The sequence below is a fragment of the Cherax quadricarinatus genome, chromosome 3 (genome assembly GCF_038502225.1).
Source record: "Cherax quadricarinatus isolate ZL_2023a chromosome 3, ASM3850222v1, whole genome shotgun sequence".
Taxonomy (NCBI): domain Eukaryota; kingdom Metazoa; phylum Arthropoda; class Malacostraca; order Decapoda; family Parastacidae; genus Cherax; species Cherax quadricarinatus.
Genome location: NC_091294.1, coordinates 14,264,423 through 14,283,351, shown reverse-complemented (window position 1 = coordinate 14,283,351; position 18,929 = coordinate 14,264,423). Strand labels below are relative to the sequence as shown.

The window sequence follows — 18,929 nt, the reverse complement described above, 5'->3', positions numbered from 1 at the left end:
TCCTTCATAAGAAGAACAGTGCTGCAGAAACTGAATAAACAACCCTATGCCAAAATACAGTTAGATATAGCTGGTTTTTTCCACAATTCTGGTAAACAGACATATGACCTAGCCAGAATCACTGTTGGTCTAGGAAACAGGAAAAAGACAGTAGAAGCTGTGGTAGTAGATGATTTGCCTAAGTCTGTGCAGATCCAGGGATTAAAAGAAATAGTTGCAGCACTGAAAGCAGCTAAGGTCAAGTTAGCCTGTCCTGACATACAGACGGACACAATTAGTCCAATTGATTTAATCATTGGAAGTGATTATTATCACTGTTTTGTGCAAAATATAGTAAGTAAACATGATGTTCACTTGCTGAAAACAGCAGGAGGCCACATGATATGTGGTCCCATTCCCTCTCAAAGTGGGAAAGAAGTTGATATTGATTCAGTGGAAAATGTACTAGTTACGAGAATAACCGCTGATCATGTACCACAGCAAAAATTATCATTACTGGAAGAAATGAATGAACCAGTTGATAAGTTGTGGGATTTAGATGCGATAGGTATTGATGTAAATAAACCAAGCCCACAAGAGTCTCGGACTTATAACCAATATTTGGACACTGTCAAATATAAAGATGGACAGTATTGGGTTAGGTTACCATGGAAATTAAATCCACCACATCTGCCTAGCAATTATCGCATGGCTTTCGGACAGATGAAAGCACAAATACATGAGCTCAGGAAGAATCCAGAGCTACTGACTGTCTATGATAATATCATACAAGAACAGTTGGACAATAAATTCTTTGAGGAAATAGTCGAAGATAAGTTGAAGACAAACGCTCATTATCTCCCGCACCATGGAGTCAGAAAAGATTCTGAAACCACTCCACTACGTGTTGTATATAATTGCAGCGCACGTGCAAATAAAGATGTAGCAAGTCTTAATGACTGTCTGATGACCGGACCCTCACTAACTGAGAAGCTTGGAGACGTGCTTATGAAATTTCGCACAAACCCATATGCCTACACGGCTGATATTTCCAAAGCTTTCTTAAGAGTAGGACTACAAGAAATAGATAGAGATTATACTCGATTCTTGTGGCCTGAAAATCCACATGATCCTCAAAGTCCTGTGAAAACTTATCGTTTCAAATCAGTATTATTTGGTGCAACATCCTCTCCATTCTTACTAGAAGCTACTCTAAATACACATTTGAAGAAATCTGAAAGTCCCTTCAAAGAAATCTTAAAGAAAAGTTTCTATGTGGACAATCTTCAAGGTACTGTGAATAAAGAGGAGGATTTGAAATCCTTATACAGAGAAGCTAACAAGGAGATGAAAGAAGCAAATATGCCTCTAAGGATGTGGAATACTAATTCAAAGCAATTAAGGGAACCTATCAAAGAAGATTTCCCTGAAACTGAAATTCCTGATTGCAACAATATGCTGGGACTTAATTGGAACACACAGGAAGATACTTTGAGTCTCAAAAAGATAAACAATAAATCATGCAGTACACTCACTAAACGTAGTTTACTGTCAGAGGTATCACAATGTTTTGATCCTCTAGGACTTGTCTCACCAATTACCATAAAAGGTAAAATGCTTATGCAAGATGCATGGAAGCTCAAAATTGGATGGGATGAGAACTTGCCTCTAGAAATGAGTCAAGCATGGGATGAAATATCCAAGGAGTTTAAGCAACTTCATCAAATTAAATTTCCCAGACAAATAGGTCAAGAGGGAAACAATTACACATTACATGTGTTCTGTGATGCGTCAACCAGAGGTTATGGCGCTGTAGCTTACATGAGTAATGCTGAAGGAAGTACACTAATTACTTCAAAGGCCAGGGTAGCACCCTTGAAGGTCAGAACAGTACCACAATTGGAACTGACAGCACTCTATGTAGGTACAAAATTAGCTGTCTATCTCAACAAAGTACTTGATCATCTCACTATTGAAAAAACCGTGATCTGGAGTGATAATGAGGCAGTTCTCCAGTGGTTAAGAAATAATAAGAGTAAGTTGGTCTATGTACAGAACAGAGTAGCAGAAATAAAAGAGATGCAGAGAGATTATCTCTTTCTTCACGTCTCTACCCAAGAGAATCCAGCTGACATGTTGTCACGTGGTGTCCCACTCAAGAAATTTGTGGATAATAAATTATGGCTCCACGGACCGAACTGGCTCTCTAATGAAAATAACTGGCCTCAGCAAAAAGCTCACATTATGCCAGAAGAAACAGTCTGCTTGAACACAGCCCAAATAAGTTGTGTAAATACTGCAGCAGCCACAACAGAAATAGTCATTGATGTATCTAAATACTCATCTTTGGGTAAACTATTAAGAGTTACAGCTCTTGGTATAGGCCTAGCCAAAGTCATTTTGAGGGTATAAGAACCCTCCGGTAGTCCCTCGTATGGCCCATCTTCCCATACTCCCATAGTAGCTGAATGGACTTTACCATAACTGTTGAAAGCCTCTTGTATGCCATATGCAGTCACCTCGAAAGGGACATTTCTCACCTTCACCCACGTATAGTACTTAGTCGAGTTCACAGTCATCTTCCTCTCCTGGTACTCGTCAACAATTCTGTCATAGAAGTCGGCACGATTCATTTTCACGAATACCCTGGACATCCCGTTTAAAGCTACACCATATACTTCATTGTTGGGGACACCATAGACGTCTCTAATGATGGCAGGTAGCAAGGTATTCATTGTTTTACCACTGAGCATGCCACGTACCAGCTGAATACAAACAGTGTTGATCCTCTGACCCACTCGAACTGCCATCTTGTCTTCCAGTTGCTAAAGGTCACCACCAGAGGGCAGGTGTAGCTACTAGGCATGCGTCCTCTCTCCCCAGAGGTCGAGAGACGAATGACATAACTATTATACACAATTAGTCACAGCTGACCAGCCTGTTAGATTACCCACTGAACGCACACAAATTATCTCAAATCTCTTAACTCCAAAGCTTTATATTCAGACGGGAAGTCTTTCTCCCATCTCCCCTCATATACCAACCTATTTCGACACATTGTCCTATGAATCGTTCCCACTAAAACACGAATTCTACTATTACCTTCAATGTGCCTCATAGCCCATGAAACATAAATATAATCGGCCATGACGTACGACACCGCACATTGTACACACATGTCAGCCCCACCTACATCAAAACTCAGCGCTCGGAGCGCCGACAAACATCACCCCCCACCAATCGCAAAACCCTACTGAACCACTCACGTACCATACCTAAAGCTTCACAGAAATACACAACGTGAAAAGCGGATTCCTCCGCCCCGCACGCCGAACAACCCCGGTCCTCCTCCAAACGCCGATTATACAACACCACCCCGGACGGCAGGATTCCATGCAAAAATTCAAAAACCACTTCCCGTACTTGAGGAAGGAGATGCAACTGTTGGTCCCGCCTCCATATATCACTCCACGCGTACATGGGGTACATTCCTTCAACTCGCACCACGACTCTCTCCATACCCGCCCTTTCCAAAGTACATAATTTAACACTCCGCATGTCCCGCATGCGCAATAACACGCGGAACATCGTCTCACACCTAATTAAATCCCTCCCTCCCCACCACCTGCGCAGGTTGCGATACATTTCAGTTAACCCACCATGCATCCCACCCAGTCGGAGAAAACGACGCTTCACGTAACATTCTATGACACGAGCCCCTAGAGGAATGAGACCTAACCCTCCCTGATGCATTGGTGTCTCTACCACTGCTCTTGTGAGCCAATCACACCCCGAGCCCCACAAAAATCTATAAACTCTATGCAAAAGACGTTTGACGTCCCCCTGCAACAGAGGATACAGCGCAGCAACATGCCATACTTTATTATAAAGCAGAACATTAATGACCACCGCCGTCTGGTGCAGGGTTAAATGTTGCGGCCGTAGACTATTTAAATGCCGCAAAACACTATGTACCACCCTCCCCGAATTACATGCCCTGCCCTCGTCTGATCAACCTCTCACATATACTGAATACCACATATAGTGATACGATCAACCACCGTCCATGTCTCTGTACCCACCCCTTCTCCCACCCACTCTCCCAACTCCATAATCTTCGATTTTTCTCTATTAACACACATCCCCATAGCCTTACCAAATACATCAACAAGTCTCCCAACAAAACCCAATTGCTCCCTCGTACGTAATAGCAGAGTATTATCATCTACATAACCTACAAGGGCCGGTCGACCACTACTCGAACCCCACGACGAATCTACTCCCAGTCCACAAACAGCCCAGTAAAAAGGGTCCTGCATATAAGCAAAAAAGCATTTGAGACATGGGGCATCCCTGTCGAATGCCCCTGTTCAAGTGGACAAAGACACCTAACTTCCCATTAATTTGTACTTTAAAACCAGCACCATTGTACAAAGAACGGGCCCACACGACGACCTCATTTCCAAAACCCTGCAGTCTCATGAACTTCCGCATCACCTCCCTTTCCACACTATCAAAAGCAGCTTGCCAGTCTAAAGCCAAAACACCACCCCCACCCCTCGTTCTGCATTCCTCGACAAACTCCCTTATATTCCCATGACCATCATACATCGACCTTCCTGGCATGCCAAACTGACCCTTATGGATTACCTTATCAAACACTTTCTTAATCCTATTCATTAAAATTTTTGCATATAATTTATAGTCACTACTCATTAACGATATGGGTCGATAATCCTTAATCGCTATGGGTACGTCACATTTTCTAACTAACACCAAAACTGCTGTACGCTGAGACAAACCTAACACCCCCCTCCTTCATCCAATGAGTAAACGAACCATATAAGTCGTATTACCTCCCAGTGTTGGATATAAAATTCACACGGGATGCCGTCAATGCCTGGCGCCTTACCCTTGCTCATTCCCTGCAATGCCTCCCACACCTCCGCCTCAGTTATAGGCCCGCCCTTGAGAAAGCGATCATTCAACTCGCATCGTACACCCAGCCCCAATTCCTGTATCGCATGCTCACTCACTTCTTTACTTTGCATTTGGAGCTTACACCATGTATCGACATAAAAACTTATTCCTTCCGTTGTTGTTAAGACCTGTCCCTCACTATACCCGTCAACTCCATCCTGCACCACTAAACTCACAATTTCAGTCTCCTTTCGCCTTTGTGCCTGACTACGTAAGATACAAGTAGACGGCTTATCACCCCATCAAAAACCTTATTTTTCAGTGCCTGGATTTGTTCCTTAAGATCATCAATCTCGTCCACTGGGTAAATTCCAGACGCCTCTCCCTGCGCATAACGATGCCGTAAAGAACCCTCCAGGTACCTCAGAAAACCATACCGCAAGCGAGAGGCCTTCTTACACCGATGCACATAGGATATAGGCTTCACAACCTCATCCCTTTGTCGCACTAAATCCCATCCTTCCCAGGAGTCTACTTCCGTGAATAGTGTCCTATCATCCGCACTTTGTAGCAGTCGCATATTTAACTTCCAATATCCCTTAAAACGGTTCGGGAGAACCCCCCCCCCCAGTCAAGCTCCACAAGAACTCCACGATGGTCGGAGAAATAGACGTTTAAGTAGAATTATTTAGGTTAGGTGTAACAGTGCGATATGTGAAGCACTTGGTAGCAGCCAGTTTCTGGTTAACACAGTTACCCTCTAAGTGTATATCACGTGACCTACCTTATGTCAGGTCACTCCTCCCCCATTACAGTCAGTAACAGCCGATCTACAGCTCAAGGTGCATTGCTTGGAAGTCCTCTGTTGTAACAGAGTCATATTCCCTTACATTATACTTAAGGTGGTCGTGAGGGACTTATCTGTGTATTACGTCGAATATCAACTGTCTGATATATTCACCGGTGATCTGAAAACCTCCGGGTAATAACTAGTAACTTTATCCGTGTGACTGGTAATGAAACCTTAAGGTCCTGTATATAGTTATTTGTAAATATAAATGTATTTGTAAATATAAAGGCCATAAATTTTTACCTGTGATTTTTGACTCCCTGTGAAAGTAGTTAGAACTTAATCAACTTATTGTACCTCCACATCCTGTGAAGTGCAAAGAAGGCCTGGTACAGACCTGCAATCAACTTCGACAACTTCCACTAGTGAGAGGGGCTGGATTTGAGAGGGACCTGACCTCTCAACATCTGAGTTCTTACCTCTCCTAGTGGCCTACGTCTCACCTCTTGGCGCTATAAAAAGCCCCATCCTGTCACTTCTTCTCCATATTGTTTCATACTATGGAACAATGCTCTTCTCCAGACTGAGGGACTGACCACCTCAAAACTTTAAGGGTGATGGACTGATTACATCGTCTTCAAGTATCTTCTGCTTCTATCAACTTTTCTGTACTTGACTGAAGAAGCCTATTGTGTAGGCGAAACGTTTCACAATAAAGATACCTAACTGTTGCATATGTGTCTTACCTAACAAGTCTATCTTCATACGGGAGGTTCCTTACACAGTAAATCATTTTAGTCATTCTTCTCTGTATGTTCTCTAATGAGTCTATGTCCATCCTGTAGTAAGGGGACCAAAACTGAGCAGCATAATCTAAATGAGGCCTCACTAGTGATGTATAGAGCTGTAAAATAACTTTTGGACTTCTGTTACTTATACTTCTTGAGATTAATCCAAGTAATCTGTTGGCCTTGTTGCGCACACTAAGGCACTGCTGTCTTGGCTTTAGATTTCTGCTTGTCACAGTCTGTATGATCAAGCTCTACTTCACCTAGTTTACAGCTTCGAGGTTTATTTTCATTACCAAGGACTAGTACTTCACTTAATATTAATTATATATTTTATTATACTATAATAGTTTATCATTTAATGACAAATGTTCGAAAAACTGTAAGAACTCTTCTGTAGTAGTTAATTATACAACAAATACTAGAAAAAATATTGGGGTGTTTTAATTAAGACGATGAAGCTAGGGCAAAAATACTGACAACCTTGTGGCACCCCAGTGTGCCGCGGCACCCCGCGGCACTGTCAGTGGCACTCCGGTGTGCCGCGGCACCCCTGCTTGATAAATACAGGGTAACAGTATCCTCGAGTGGTTGTGTACATGTATACCTTTGATAAGTTTCGAGAGTTTGTCTGGCTATGTCAGAGGGATGTCAGGAAGTAGTTTTACAGCCTGACAACTGTCAGCACAATGTGACCTTAGACGTACAAGACACAACATTATTACACAACTCTACGAGGAAGCAAATAGCAGAATAAATTTATGTAACTGTCAGTTTAAGAGACGGGGCCAGGAGCTGAGACTCAGTCACCAACAGGTGAGCGCATGGAAAGCAAAATACGCAAATAACTTTTTTTTTTCTTCACACAGACCAATGAAACCTAGAGAGAGAGAGAGAGAGAGAGAGAGAGAGAGAGAGAGGCAGAGAGAGAGAGAGAGAGAGAGAGAGAGAGAGAGAGAGAGAGAGAGAGAGAGAGAGAGAGAGAGAGAGAGAGAGAGAGAGAGAGAGAGAGGCAGAGAGAGATAGAAGAGAGATTACAGTTTTCACTAATATGTTTAAATGCAAACACACACAACGACTTGAAAGCAACAGAATTATAGTCTCTCTCTCCCTCTCCCTCTCTCTCTCTCTCCCTCTCTCTCTCTCTCCTCCCCTCTCACTCTCTCTCCCTCCCTCTCTCTCCCTCTCCCTCTCTCTCTCTCTCCTCCCCTCTCACTCTCTCTCCCTCCCTCTCTCTCCCTCTCCCTCTCTCTCCCTCTCCTCCCCTCTCACTCTCTCTCCCTCCCTCTCTCTCCCTCTCCCTCTCTCTCCCTCTCCTCCCCTCTCACTCTCTCTCCCTCCCTCTCCTCTCCCTCTCTCTCCCTCTCCTCCCTCTCACTCTCTCTCCCTCCCTCTCTCTCCCTCTCCCTCACTCTCCCTCTCCTCCACCTCTCACTCTCTCCCTCTCCTCTCCTCATCCTCCCCTCCTCCCCTCTCCTCTCCCTCCTCCCTCCCTCTCCTCTCCCTCTCCTCTCCCTCTCCACCCTCTCCTCCCCTCTCCTCCTACCTCCTCCCTCCTCTCCTCCCTCTCCTCCTCTCCCCCTCCCACCTCCCCTCACCTCACTCTCCCTCCCTCTCTACCTTCCTCACTCTCCCTCCCTCTCTACCTTCCTCACTCTCCCTCCCTCTCTACCTTCCCTCTCTCACTCCCACTCCCTCCTCCCCTCCCCTCCTCACTCTCCCTCCTCCCTCCTCTCCCTCTCCTCTCTCTCCCTCCCCTCCTTCCTCTCCTCCTCTCTCCTCCTCCTCCTCTCCCTCCCTCCTCCCTCTCTCCCTCCTCCTCCCCTCCTCACCTCTCTCTCCCTCCCCTCCTCTCTCCTCCCTCCCCCCTCCCTCCTCTCCCTCCTCCACCATCCCCTCTCACTCTCTCTCCTCTCCCTTCTCTCTCTCTCTCCTCCTCTCACCTCTCTCTCCCTCCTCTCTCTCCCCTCTCCCTCTCTCTCCCTCTCCTCCTCTCACTCTCTCCTCCTCCTCTCTCCCTCCTCCTCTCTCCCTCCTCCTCCTCCCCTCACTCCTCTCTCCCCTCCTCCTCCTCTCTCCCCTCCTCCTCCCTCCTCCTCATCTCTCCCTCCTCTCTCTCCTCTCCCTCTCTCTCCTCCTCCTCCCCTCTCCACTCTCTCTCCCTCCTCTCTCCCTCCCTCTCCTCTCCTCTCCCTCCTCCTCCCCTCTCCTCTCCCTCCTCCTCCTCTCCCTCTCCCTCTCCTCCACCTCTCCTCCCCTCCTCCTCTCACTCCCTCCTCTCCCTCCCTCTCCTCCTCCCTCTCCCTCTCTCCCCTCCCTCCTCCTCCTCCTCCTCTCTCACCCTCCCTCTCTCCCACCCTCTCCTCTCTCCCCTCCCTCCTCCCCTCTCACTCTCTCTCCCTCCCTCTCTCTCCCTCTCCTCTCCTCTCCTCCCCTCTCCTCCTCTCTCCTCCTCTCTCTCCCTCCCCTCCTCCCTCTCCTCCCTCCTCCCTCCCCTACTCCACTCTCTCCCTCCTCTCTCTCCTCTCCTCCCTCCCTCACCTCCCCTCTCACTATCTCTCCTCCTCCTCTCTCCCCTCTCCCTCTCTCCCCTCCCTCCTCCTCCCCTCCTCACTCTCTCCCTCCCCTCCCTCTCTCCCTCCCCTCCTCCCTCTCTCCCTCCCCTCCTCCCTCCCCTCTCACTCCTCCCTCCTCCTCCCTCTCCCTCTCCCTCTCCTCTCCCCTCTCCCTCTCCCTCCCTCTCCTCCCTCTCCTCCCCTCTCACTCCCTCCTCTCCTCCCTCCTCTCCTCCCTCCTCCCCTCCTCTCCTCCTCTCCACCTCTCCTCTCTCTCCTCTCCCTCTCCCTCTCTCCTCCCCTCTCCTCCTCTCCTCCCTCCCTCTCCCTCCCTCCCTCCTCCTCCCTCTCCTCCTCTCCTCCCCTCTCCTCCCTCCTCACTCTCTCTCCCTCCCTCTCTCTCCCTCTCCCTCTCTCTCCCTCTCCTCCCCTCTCACTCTCACTCTCTCTCACTCCCTCTCACTCCCTCTCACCCCCTCTCACTCTCACTCTCACTCTCTCTCCCTCCCTCTCTCTCCCTCTCCCTCTCTCTCCCTCTCCTCCCCTCTCACTCTCTCTCCCTCCCTCTCTCTCCCTCTCCCTCTCTCTCCCTCTCCTCCCCTCTCACTCTCACTCTCTCTCCCTCCCTCTCTCTCCCTCTCCCTCTCTCTCCCTCTCCTCCCCTCTCACTCTCTCTCCCTCCCTCTCTCTCCCTCTCCCTCTCTCTCCCTCTCCTCCCCTCTCACTCTCACTCTCTCTCCCTCCCTCTCTCTCTCTCCCTCTCCCTCTCTCTCTCTCTCTCTCTCTCCCTCTCTCTCTCTCTCTCACTCTCACCCTGGCATCCTCTATTTCAGAGTGATGTGGTTGCATAAGCGACGGTAACCATGACAATCTTCCTACCTTCCTTCTTCCTACCTTCCTTCTTCCTACCTTCCTACTTCCTACCTTCCTTCTTCCTACCTTCCTTCTTCCTACCTTCCTGCTTCCTACCTTCCTTCTTCCTACCTTTCTACTTCCTACCTTTCTACTTCCTACCTTCCTACTTCCTACCTTCCTTCTTCCTACCTTCCTACTTCCTACCTACCTACTTCCTACCTTCCTTCTTCCTACCTTCCTACTTCCTACCTTCCTTCTTCCTTCCTTCCTACTTCCTACCTTCCTTCTTCCTACCTTCCTACTTCCTACCTTCCTCCTTCTTACCTTCCTACTTCCTTCCTCCCTCATTCTTACCTTCTTGCTTCCTACCTTCCTACTTCCTACCTTCCTTCTTCCTTCCTTCCTGCTTCCTACCTTCCTACTTCCTACCTTCCTTCTTCCTACCTTCCTACTTCCTACCTTCCTTCTTCCTACCTTCCTACTTCCTACCTTCCTACTTCCTACCTTCCTTCTTCCTACCTTCCTACTTCCTACCTTCCTTCTTCCTACCTTCCTACTTCCTACCTTCCTTCTTCCTACCTTCCTACTTCCTACCTTCCTTCTTCCTACCTTCCTTCTTCCTACCTTCCTACTTCCTACCTTCCTTCTTCCTACCTTCCTACTTCCTACCTTCCTCCTTCTTACCTTCCTACTTCCTACCTTCCTCATTCTTACCTTCTTGCTTACTACCTTCCTACTTCCTACCTTCCTACTTCCTACCTTCCTTCTTCCTACCTTCCTACTTCCTACCTCCCTTCTTCCTACCTTCCTACTTCCTACCTTCCTTCTTCCTACCTTCCTACTTCCTACCTTCCTCCTTCTTACCTTCCTACTTCCTACCTTCCTCATTCTTACCTTCTTGCTTCCTACCTTCCTACTTCCTACCTTCCTTCTTCCTTCCTTCCTGCTTCCTACCTTCCTTCTTCCTACCTTCCTTCTTCCTACCTTCCTACTTCCTACCTTCCTTCTTCCTACCTTCCTTCTTCCTACCTTCCTACTTCCTACCTTCCTTCTTCCTACCTTCCTACTTCCTACCTTCCTTCTTCCTACCTTCCTACTTCCTACCTTCCTTCTTCCTACCTTCCTTCTTCCTACCTTCCTACTTCCTACCTTCCTTCTTCCTTCCTTCCTACTTCCTACCTTCCTTCTTCCTACCTTCCTACTTCCTACCTTCCTCCTTCTTACCTTCCTACTTCCTACCTTCCTACTTCCTACCTTCCTACTTCCTACCTTCCTACTTCCTACCTTCCTTCTTCCTACCTTCCTACTTCCTACCTTCCTTCTTCCTACCTTCCTACTTCCTACCTTCCTACTTCCTACCTTCCTTCTTCCTACCTTCCTACTTCCTACCTTCCTTCTTCCTACCTTCCTACTTCCTACCTTCCTTCTTCCTATCTCCCTACCTTCCTACTTTCCTACTTCCTACCTTCCTGACTTCCTACTTCCTACCTTCCTACTTCCTACCTTCCTACTTCCTACCTTCCTGCTTCCTACTTCCTACCTTCCTGCTTCATTCTTGCTACCTTCCTGCTTCCTACTTTCTTGCTTCCTACCTTCTTGCTTCCTTCTTCCTACCTTCCTACCTTCCTACTTCCTACCTTCCTTCTTCCTACCTTCCTACTTCCTACCTTCCTTCTTCCTTCCTTCCTTCTTCCTACCTTCCTGCTTCCTACCTTCCTTCTTCCTATCTTTCTACTTCCTACCTTCGAAATTCTAAATACCTACTTCCTCTCAGTTTTCACCCAGGAAAATACTAGCGATATTCCTGAAATAATAGATTATGTAGAACAGGATGATAATAAACTATGTAAGATTGCGGTAACTAGTGACATGGTCCTCAGACAAATACAGAAACTAAAACCTAACAAATCCCCAGGCCCTGTTGAACTGTTTGCAAGGGTGTTAAAGGAATGTAAAGAGGAACTTAGCATACCTTTGGCTAATCTTTTTAACATATCACTACAAACTGGCATAGTGCCTGATAAGTAGAAAATGGCAAATGTAATACCTATTTACAAGGCAGGTGACAGGTTCTTGGCTTCAAACTATAGACCAATAAGCCTTACCTCCATAGTGGGAAAAATTTATGGAATCAATAATTGCCGAAGCAATTCGTAGCCATCTTGATAGGCATAGATTGATTAATGAATCTCAACACGGTTTTACAAAGGGGCGTTCCTGTCTTACGAATTTACTAACTTTTTTCACTAATGTGTTTGAGGAGGTAGATCATGGTAATGAATATGATATTGTGTATATGGACTTCAGTAAGGCTTTCGAGAGAGTTCCACACCAGAGGCTATTGAGGAAACTTATGGCACACGGAATAGGAGAATTTTTTTCCTGTGTAGAGGCATGGTTAACAAATAGACAGCAGAGAGTTTGCATAAATGGAGAGAAATCAGAATGGGGGTACGTCACAAGCGGTGTTCCTCAGGGGTCAGTGTTGGACCCGTTGTTGTTCACAGTTTACATAAACGACATAGATGTGGGAATAAATAGCGATATAAGCAAATTTGCTGATGATACCAAAATAGGCCGTCCAATTCATTCTAATGAGGACACTAGAGCACTCCAGGATGATTTGAGTAGACTGATGCAATGGTCGGAGAAGTGGCAGATGCAGTTTAATATTGACAAATACAAAGTTCTAAACGTTGGACAGTTAAATAACCATGCCACATATAAACTAAATAATGTAGATCTTAATACTACTGATTGCGAAAAGGATTTAGGAGTTCTGGTTAGCAGTAATCTAAAACCAAGACAACAGTGCATAACAGAATTCTTGGCTTCATATCTAGAAGTATAAATAATAGAAGTCCTCAGGTTGTTCTTCAACTCTATATATCCTTGGTTAGGCCTCATTTAGACTATGCTGTTCAGTTCTGGTCACCGTATTACAGAATGGATATAAATGCTCTGGAAAACGTACAGAGGATGATGACAAAGATGATCCCATGTATCAGAAATCTTCCCTATGAGGATAGACTGAGGGCCCTGAATCTGCACTCTCTCGAAAGGCGTAGAATTAGGGGGGATATGATCGAGGTGTATAAATGGAAAACAGGAATAAATAAAGGGGATGTAAATAGCGTGCTGAAAATTTCCAGCCAAGACAGGACTCGCAGCAATGGTTTCAAGTTGGAAAAATTCAGATTCAGGAAGGATATAGGAAAGCACTGGTTTGGTAATAGAGTTGTGGATGAGTGGAACAAACTCCCGAGTACAGTTATTGAGGCTAAAACGTTGTGTAGTTTTAAAAATAGGTTAGATAAATACATGAGTGGGTGTGGGTGGGTGTGAGTTGGACCTGACTAGCTTGTGCTGCTGGGTCTGGTACAGTGCTCCATCCTTGAGTGGAGATGACCAGACTGGGTGGTTCATTGGGCTAATCCGGGGGGGTCATTGGTCTAATCCGGGGGGGGGACATGGACCTGCTCCGCATGGGTCAGTAGGCCTGTTGTAGTGTTCCTTCTTTCTTATGTTCTTATGTTCCTACTTCCTACCTTCATTTTGTTGCGTCTCTGCTTTATTCCATTTTCCTCTTCCATCTCTCCCCTTCAAGCGTCTGAGGTGATTCATAGGTCATGCAAGGTCACATTCATTGGGTCACATTCATTGGGTCACGCTCATTGGGTTACACTCATGGGGTCACAGTCATTGGGTCTCACTCATGGGGTCACTCTCATTGGGTCACACTCATAGGGTCACACTCATTAGGTCTCACTCATGGGGTCACACTCACTGGGTCTCACTCATGGGGGTCACACCCATTGGGTCACACTCATTGGGTCACACTCATTGGGTCACACTCATGGGGGCCACACTCATGTGGGTCACACTCATTGGGTGTCACTCATGGGGTCTCACTCATGGGGTCACACTCATGGGGTCACACTCACTGAGTCACAATCATGGGGTCACATTCATTGGGTCACACTCATTGGGGTCACACTCATGGAGGTAATACTCATTGAGTCACTCATGGAGTCACACTCATTTGGTCACACTTATGGGGTTCACACTCATCGGGTCACTCGTATGGGGTCACACTCATGGGGGTCACTCTCATGGGGTCACAATCATGGGGTCACACTCCTGGGGTGACTCTCATGGTGTAACACTCATGGGGTCACTCTCATGGGGTCACAATCACGGGATCACACTCATGGGGTCACTCTCATGGGGTGGTCACACATGAGGTTACACTCTTGAGGGTCACACTCGTGGGGGTTACATTAATGGGGTCACGCTCGTGGGGTCACACTCATGGGGGTCACACTCGTGGGGGTTACATTAATGGGGTCACGCTCGTGGGGTCACACTCGTGGGGGTCACACTCGTGGGGGTTACATTAATGGGGTCACGCTCGTGGGGTCACACTCATGGGGGTCACACTCGTGGGGGTTACATTAATGGGGTCACGCTCGTAGGGTCACACTCATGGGGGTCACACTCATGGGGGTCACACTCATGGGGGTTACATTAATGGGGTCACGCTCGTGGGGTCACACTCATGGGGGTCACACTTCCGAGGTTTCTTGGCAACGTTCTCCTTACAGCCTTCACCGTGTAAAGCTTCATTAACTTTAAACTCTGAATAGAGCTTTATCAAGGTTTTTCGCCTTTGTAGAGCTTTATCAAGTTATGTTTCTTTCTGTATAGAGCTTTATTCTGTTTCGTTCTGCGTAGAGCTTTATAATGTGAATTATCTCTGCGTGTAGTGGTTAATAAAGTCACACTTATCTCTGCGTAAAGTTTTATCAGGACTAGATAAAGCTCTATCTAACACATCGCGATCAACGGTGTTCCGACGAGACCTTCGGCTGCGTTGTTCGGGCATTCGTTCGTTTTTGTCCGATCAGCTGATGCGTCCTGAACAGCTGACTGACGCTCGAGTTAGCTTGGTCAGTTGCGCCGATCAGCTGTTCTCAGCTCTGGGACGATCAGCTGGTCCATTGTTTTGGTTCATCAGCTGTTGGAGCACCGCCCTTCACGCTAACATTGGCACACCTGGAACACCTCAAGCATAGCTCCCTCCCTCCTCACCCCCTCCTTTCTATTCCCTCCTCCCTCCTTCCCTGTCTCGCTACTCCCTCCTTCCTACATCACTGTCTACTAAGCCCTTCCTCCTCCGTTCTACTTCTTTCTGCTTTTTATTTCTTAACTCACTTCTCTCTCTTTCTCCCTCTCTTCCTTCCTCTCCTTCCCTCCCTTCCTCCATCCCTTACACCTTCCTCCCCTCCGTCTCCACTCCCACCCTCTTTCTCTCCCTTCCTCCCTGGAGTCTACCTGGAGGGTGTTCCAGGGATCAGTGCCCCCGTGGCCTGGTATATGACCAGGAAGCACGGTGGATCAGGGCCTTATCAATCAGGCTGTTATTGCTAGCCACATGCAAACCGACGTACTAGCCACAACCCGGCTGGTCAGGTACTCACTTTAATAACCTATCCAGCTTCCTGTTAAAGACAGCCAGGTGTCTATTGGTAAACCCTTTTTTGTATGATGGGAGGCTGCTGAATAATCTTGGGCCCCTGACATTTATTGTGGTGTGTGTGAGCGCATTCACTGCATCCCTGCAGTTCCTTTGGAGGATGTTGCACCGTCTGGCAAGCTTTTTGTTTTCGTAGGAAGTTATTTCAGCGTGTAGATTTGGGACTAGTCCGTCTAGGTTTTTCCAGGTATGTATCTTTCTTGCCTGCATGCCAGAGATTACAGGTCAAAGGATTTCATCCGTTCATAATAATTAAAGTGATTGACTGTACTTCTGTTTTCAGTGAAGGTCTCTATATATTCTTTTGATCTGCAATTTCGCCTGCCTTGAAAAATACTGTTGTGATCTTTGAAAATTAGATCCTTTGGCATTACCACTCCCAGGTCCTTCACATTAGTTTGCCGCTCTATTGTTTTATACTCCGTTCTTGCTTTTATTTGCTTAAGCTTTCTATAAGTTGAAATTTGTCCTCATTGAGCATCTTATTATTTTCTGTGGAAAACTTTATTTATATCCGGTTGGATATATGGAGTGTTGTCAGAGTATGACACTCTCATGCACGTCCTAGTATCGTCAGCAAAGGAAGACACGGTGGTATGGTGAACTTTTCTGACAATGTCTGATACGAGGAAGCAAGTACTGTACCTTGTGTAACAGAGCTTTTTACTGTGTCAGCCCCTGACTTAACTCTGTTTGCTACTACTCTTTGTGTTCTGTTGGCCAGAAAGAGCCATCTGTTCACTTTTCCAGTTATTTTCTTTGCACTCATTTTGTGTGCTGTTACACCATGATCGCACTTGTCGAAGGTTTTATAAAATTCTTTGTATACTACGTCTGCATTCTGTTTGTCCTCCAGTGCATCCAAGACAATGTCATACAAGTCCACCAGCTGTGAGAGGCAGGAGCGACCTTTTCTAAACCAGTGCTGCCCTGGGTTGTGCAACTGTTGGTTGCCAAGGTGGTTAGCGATCTTGCTTCATAGAACCCTTTCAAAGATTTTTATAATGTGCTACCACCTTTATGGAGTGAGGCTGTATCTACTGTCACAGTGTGGTGACTCCAGGGTCTAGGTTCCTATCACGTGCCTTGAATACTTTAAGGCACGTGATAGGAGTTTCCTGTAGTTCAATATGAACATGGAGTTCAACAAGTCTTGGCCGGGACAGAGTGCATGCACATGATGTCAGTGGCTTTTCACATGATCAGTGTAGCTAGGGTTAGGTCAGAAATTTTGTTGATATTGACAAGATTGTGAGTCTGATTAATGGCTTATTTAACACACAGTATTTCACTCATTACATTGGTGTCATCAGTGTAAGATCCATCTTGTTTGAACAACAGCCCGATACTGTATGTGGGTTTTCCCTGGATTTGACATACGAGAAGAAATAGTTTAGATTTCTTTCTCTTTCATTAATTGCATTCAGCTTCCTCGGTCTCTCCTGAACTCTATGATTCATTCAATTTGAGTTCAGTATTTTCTGTTTCCCAGCCAATGTTTCCTTTAGCATTCCAGATAGTCTGGCACCCTTGAAGAGCTCGGTGATTCTTGATCTTCGTCTGTAGAGGGAGCGTCTCTGTCTGCTGAATTTCACATAGAGGAGTATAAATTATTCCACACTGACAGAGTCGATAGGAAAATAGGCGGAGTTGCTATGTATATTAGGAAAAAATTAATCTGTCACATCATAAACGATATAAAGATGGAAGGGACAGACAAGGAATCTGTTTGGTTCCAGCTTCACGAAAGACATGAAAAGTTAATCTTTGGTGTGAGCTGCAGATTCTCAAACCCAGACAGTGGGATGAAACTGTTCAAGCATCTATAAACAGAAATGTAATTTTAATGGGATTTTAACTTTAGCCAAATAATTTGGAACAATTTAACAGCAACTTTCTAGAAATGATCCCGGACTGCTTTTCAAAAGAGTTTGTGTCAGAACAAACTAGAGGAAATAATATACTGGATTTAGTTCTGGCAAAAGTGGATTCTTAGATAATATTAAGATTAATAAAGAGCTTGCAGAAGGCAATAACAAAAATCACTTAGCCTTGATATATCATTGATAGATAACAAAGTTTAGGTCCCCAATTTTCGTGATGCAGATTATATGCGTAAAGAGATTACCGGAGAAGTGAAGACTGGGGCAACCTGGCCAGGGACTATGGCGAGGGACTCAGGGTAGAAGGTGGTGATGGTTGACAATATAACGTTTCCCAAAACATTGTACAACTGGCCAAGCTGCATATATTCCTAATAGAGAATTTAGATCAAACATGAATGACCCTAAATGAATAACTACTAGACTCAGCATCTCTTGGGTGAAAAGGAAGGAAGTGACAAGTGAATTAAGAGGTGATGGCCACCTTATCGAACAATTTATATTCAATTTAAGAGAGAAATAAAACAAAAGAAGTAGAAAAGCCATTAGAGAATATGAAATTAAGTTCCGATGGAATCAAAGACCAGTCTTAAGAGTTTCTTTCAGGTATGTTGGAATAAGATCAGCGGAAAAAAGAGGCCCATTTAAATGTAACTCAGCTAAGGTTAGTCAGGAAACAGGACAAGTGTCTCCTGATGTAGGTCTTAGATGATGACCCGCCATTGGAGCTTTTGGTCATCTGATCGAGGCCTTACCCTGGCTTGCCGGTCCACCCCTTTAAAAATTATAGTCAGTTATAACCATTTTTTTTGTAACTCAAGTGAACCTGCTGTTAGTGACAAAAAAATGTGCACCATTTTCAACATCTATTTCCTGTTTTTACACAAGATGATACAAACGCAATCCCATAAATCAATAATTATACAGGTCAGAACGAAAATACATTATACAAGATCAAAGTCACTAGTGACACGGTCCTCAGACAACAGGATGAACTGAAGCCGGCCAAGTCGCCTCTGCCCTTTTGAGCTGTTGTCAAGGCTCTGAAGGAATGTAAGGAAGAACTTAGCAAACATTAGTTTGTCTCTTCAACACATCACTGGATAAATGGATAAAGGTTATATTATAATACAAGGGATCAATTGAGAATGTGATACTCGTTTACAAAGCGGGAAATAGGTCTTTACCTTAAATTTTTAGACCAATCAGCAACATCTCAACTGTGGGAAAGTTGATGGAATCAACAATTGCTAATGCATGTCGAAGTCACCTTCGATCAGTGAAGTGTGGGGTTCTGATCCTGGGAAGGAAAAATAAAATCTTACAGTGAATGTGAAAATCTCTAGGAGTTCTGGTTAGCAGAAATTTAAAGCCACGAGAACACTACGTAAGTATTCACAATAAAACTAATAGAATTCTTGGCTATATATTAATAAACATCAGTAACCGTCCCAGGGTTATACTTCGGCTTCAGATGTCTTTGGTAAGACCTCATTTAGATTATATTGCTCAGTTCTAGTCTTCATATTACAGGATGGACATAAATGCCTTCGAAAATATACAGTGAAGAATGACGAAGTTGATCCCATATATTATAAACCTTCCATACGATAATAAACTGAA

General features: G+C 45.5%; 1 protein-coding gene across 1 annotated transcript in view; it reads right to left on the bottom strand.

Moving 5' to 3' along the window:
- LOC128684111 (ecdysone-induced protein 74EF) overlaps positions 1–18,509 on the bottom strand; it is a 1,067,593-nt gene extending 1,049,084 nt beyond the window's left edge. The window contains exon 1 of the mRNA XM_070090227.1: positions 18,494–18,509. The gene's annotated coding sequence lies outside the window, so the exon portion shown is untranslated. The remainder of the gene's footprint in view (positions 1–18,493) is intronic.
- Between the last annotated feature and the right edge of the window lie 420 nt (positions 18,510–18,929).